The sequence below is a fragment of the Nansenia antarctica genome (assembly GCF_963989245.1).
Source record: "Nansenia antarctica genome assembly, chromosome: 1".
Lineage (NCBI taxonomy): Eukaryota > Metazoa > Chordata > Actinopteri > Argentiniformes > Microstomatidae > Nansenia > Nansenia antarctica.
The window spans coordinates 38,943,151-38,948,150 of record NC_137674.1 but is presented as its reverse complement, the minus strand read 5'-3'; positions in this window follow the sequence as shown (position 1 = coordinate 38,948,150).

Here is a 5,000-nt window from a genome sequence, read left to right as displayed (position 1 = left end):
CCCCTGCTCCTCTCCTCTCCTCTCCTCTCCTCTCCTCTCCTCTCCTCTCCTCTCTTCTCCTCTCTTCTCCTCTTCTTCTTCTTCTTCTTCTTCTTCTCCCACTGTTAGAATGTAGAGGTGATCTATTGATCTACTAGATCTCCATATGCAGTCCATCAACAAGCTGAGACAATAGGTCCCTGTAGAGGAAAATAAATAAGATGACTCTTATCGATTGATGAGTCATCTTAACACCTTGAGTTTGGCTTCATTTCTCTGTACAGTGTGTGTGTATGTCTGTATGTGTGTGTGTGTGTGTGTGTGTGTGTGTGTGTTTGTGTCTACAGTCTATGGGGACTCAGGCTTCAGTCTGCATTGATTTCTAGGAGAAAATGAGCTCCTGTAAGTGGATGGTTTCTATTGGATTTATTTACTCTTTCCTTTTCTTTCTGTTTTTCAGCACATCTCCTCTCTCTCTCTCTCTCTCTCTCTCTCTCTCTCTCTCTCTCTCTCTCTCTCTCTCTTCCCCCCTCTCTCCCTCTCTCTCTCTCTCTCTCTCTCTCTCTCTCTCTCTCTCTCTCTCTCTCTCTCTCTCTCTCTCCCTCCTTCCTAGTAGTCATTATTCCCAAAGGGCAGTTTGCTTTGCTGCATGTAGACAACAAGACAATATACAAGACAGATTGAATGTACAATAGAATACAATCAAATCTATTTAATTCAATAGCATAGCATAAAACGGCAGTTATAGCTGCAGCCTCTCCCCTCCTCCCCCTCTCCCACCATTGTCTCCAACTCCCTAGTCCTATAAGAACAGCAGCTGACAAACCTATGCTGGGATAATTGAGAGCTGTATAGATCGCATGAGAAACATTGATTCCCCCACTCCCCTTCGCTCTTCTCTCTCTCTCTCTGTCCCTCTATTTCCTCTTTTTCACTGCAACACCTCGCAATAGCTTGTAATTGCAGCCTGTATGTGTTTCCATAACCTCGTTGAAACCAGGCTTTCCTTGTTTGGAAAGCCTGGGGAAATCCTTTGCAGAAAGTAGCTACAAAGGGGTGGAAATGCCTCACCAGCCACACATCAAACCAATCAAATACTTTGCTTGGGCGGGTTCCAAAAAAGCCGAATTCATTTTTCCTTGAGGTTTTTCCTTCCATTTTCTTCAATGTTGCAGGCTAGCATAGGCAACAACTCTTGTCAAAATAGTTCTACCTTGTTGGAAAACACAATGCACATAACAACAAACAACCCTCTACGCCGGGCATGTGGGGGAGGGTTCTTGGAATGTAACATCCAATGAAATGATGAGCACATTCTCACATCACTCCATCCAGGTTCAATTGAAGCCAGATCAGCTAATAGAACATTCCACTCCAGACCTACTTAAGAGTTGTGAGAACAACATGATTTTGAGGTATGACTACACAAGACTAGTTTCGCTGGAATAGCTGACCTCTTTAGAACGTGGAGCATCTCCTATAGTTTATGACTGTGCTTCTCCTAATAAACAGCTAATAAAAAGCTACTGCACATCCTGTTAATCCCTCCTGCAGGTGGGGCTTGAACACGTCTCTCTTGGAAGACCAAAACATCTATCATTAGGCCAAGAGGTCATCCTCAAAGTCGGAGGACAACGCTTGTCTCAGACAAGGCTACCTCTTCAGGACAGCGTGATTCCAAATCACCTTCACTACACTTATTACAATGTCATTCACATGTCATTACAAAAACATCCACCCTTGTTATAACTCTCTTTCTCTATCTCTCTATCACCCATTTTAGGGCTACATGTCCATATTTTACTGTCTGTGCTATGTGGCTCCATGATTCAGCAAATTGTACTGTAGTTTACAGCCAGAAACTATCATAAAATAATAGCCAAACAAGAAGCCAAACCATTTTACATGGTCCTAAAAGCAGGAGTATGATATAGAAAGTCCAGCTATCAACAGAGAACTTATGTTGATTTTCCAGTTGCAAAGCAGTGATTTGTCTTCACATCGATCTGTGTTGCAGCCCTTGAACTCCTCTCCTCACAGCTAGCATGTGTATTCTTCAGCATGGCCTTGATCTATACAGCACACTCTCATCCAACACCTGACTGGAGTAAGCATCGTTCTCTCACTCTGGTTCTCCTTCTTTCTTTTTCTCTCCCTAGTTCTCTCCCTCTTATTATCTATCTCTGGATCGCTTTCAAAACATATACCGTATCAATTCTGTATTGTGCTATTAGACTAATAGACGATGACAGCGTGTCATCTTCTGCCAATAGGCTGAAATCGAATATATATAGCAGACTAGATCAACAAAACTGGACCGTATTATTTTCTTTGCATTTAAAATAAAGTTTCATTTTTTCTCACAATACTTTTTGGTTTATGCTTTGCTTTCAATATTTGTATCTTTGTCTGCAATGCTAATCATTTTGCTTTCGATTCCAAAACCTTTGCTTAATTTTGAATGGCACAAATCTAATTCCACATACAGGATGGAGGAATTTAATCTGTAAATCTAGCTCCCTTTGTCTTCCTGGGATTTTCGCTCACAAAGTAAACATATGGAATTCACAGACAGCAATGAACAATATTTCAATTAACAAAAGACAGTAAAGAGCTAGAGTGAACACAATGGGAGAACATGCCCTGCAGTGAGAATCAGAAAGACTATAATTCCTCAACGGTAAATCCTCGCCGATGGGCACCAGGGATTGTCTCCTCTTTGCTTGGTGTTTTAATGAGCTCAACACACACACACACACACACACACACACACACACACACACGCATGCATACAAACATATCTCCTATCCCTAACATGGAGAGATTGGCTCATTGTATCACCATTGGCCCCATTTTCAGGAAAGTGCTTTCAAGCCATGTGGAGAACAACATTTGTGGAGCCATGCGGAGAGAAAACAGAATAACTAAAGAATACAGAATAAAGTTGTTCCTATCAGCAGAGCATCACATTACATACACTCACCTTTATTTGGTACTAATCAAATGCCCCATTACCTTTACTGTCATCAGTGTAAATGGAGAATCTTTTTATCTGACTGTTTTACACATGACTAAATGTGGGTACTCTCTGACAATGGAGGACAGTGGTAGTGTGTGTGTGTGTGTGTGTGTGTGTGTGTGTGTGTGTGTGTGTGTGTGTGTGTGTGTGTGTGCGTGATGCTGGTTTCCTGCCTGGCAGTGCAGAACCATCTACAAACAGTGCCACTCTAGCTGAGTAAACACACACATACAAGCACACACACAAAGCATACACACAAAGCACATGATTACTCTTATCTGCAGTTACAGCAGGATGTGTATGACACAATACACAAGTGTGCCCTTCTCATTGGCCACTTTGTGTGTGTGTGTGTGTGTGTGTGTGTGTGTGTGTGTGTGTGTGTGTGTGTGTGGGGGGGGGGGGGTGGGGGGGGGTGTGTGTGTGTGTGTATGTGTGTAATTGTGCATTTAATTTCTGACCTATAGGGAACCAGGTGAAAGAACTGATGAAGGTGAATGAATCTGGGTAATTTCATGATGTTATTTGGAATCTAAGTTAAATGCAAAACAACATTCCAAACCTGCCACAATGTGTGTGTGTGTGTGTGTGTGTGTGTGTGTGTGTGTGTGTGTGGTTGTGTGTATGTGTGTGTGTGTGTGTGTGTCTGCGTGTTTGTGTGCGTGTGTGTGTGTGTGTGTAAGTGTGTATGTATGTGTGTGTGTGTGTGTGTGTGTGTGTGTGTGTGCATCAACTGAATGCTTCTGGTTGCCAGGCAACCGATTTAAAAACTGTGCTCCTAGAATATTTTCTCTTCAATAAAACCTAAAATAACCTAAGCAGAACACATACATACACGCAAACACGCACATGATTGTACATGTGCTTGTGTGTACAATATGTGTATGTGTGTGCGTGTGTGTGTGTGCGTTGTACTTACATGTCTTTGGGGGATGTGGTAATTTATCCTCTGGAGGCAGGTACAGGTGTTTTGACATCAGGTGAAAAGCCCTGTAAAAGCATCCATCTCTCCCTCTTTCCTGCATCCCCCTCTCCTGCCTTCCATATCAACGCCATCCATTATCATTACAGACAAGAGCAGGTACAAGGACACAGACTATGAAATGCATCACATCAGCTCCTTGACATATTCATCATATGTTTTCAGAGGTGTCAGAGCTACACTTTTATCTTACTGGCTGAAAAAAGGAAAACGAAAGGTAAACCTTTATCTAAATCACGAGCCAATATTATTCTAATAATATTCCCACCCTAAATGTGGAGTTCTCACCATGTAAATTTAGCTTCAGAGAGGAGCCTGGCGACACCCAAGGCACTTACTTTTCTATCTCACATTTGAATAAGTACGTTTTTCATGAGCAAACCTCTTCCACAATTACACAGCGAATAATTACCTACAGCCAAAACATGGAGGATGGAGTCATTATTCACCGTTGTGATTATTAATCACAACTCCAAACCTGACCTGGGCCTTCAGCTGTGAAATTATATTTCTACTTTCGCAAACAACAATAATAGACCAGATAGAGAGAGAGAGAGGTGGGAGGGGGGGAAAGGGGGGCGGGGGGGTGGCGTAGATAAAGGATTGTACAGTGTGCTGGGGTTGAGAGTATATTAACTACAGCAGTGCTCTTCCATTGTGTGTATGGAAGCTGAATTCAGCCACAGCCATTTTCAATTAATCTGTATTGAAGCCATTGTTACCACACGTCTCTGGACTAGCCAAGAGAGAGGGGGGAAGCGGGAGAGGGAGAGAAAGGATTGGAGAAGAAAGGGAGAGATGGGAGAGGGGGGAGAGGGAGGAGAGATAGAATTGGAGAGGAGAGGGAGAGATGGGAGAGGGGGGGAGAGGGAGGAGAGATAGAATTGGAGAGGAGAGGGAGAGATGGGAGAGGGGGGGAGAGGGAGGAGAGATAGAATTGGAGAGGAGAGGGAGAGATGGGAGAGGGGCGGAGAGGGAGGAGAGATAGAATTGGAGAGGAGAGGGAGAGATGGGAGAGGG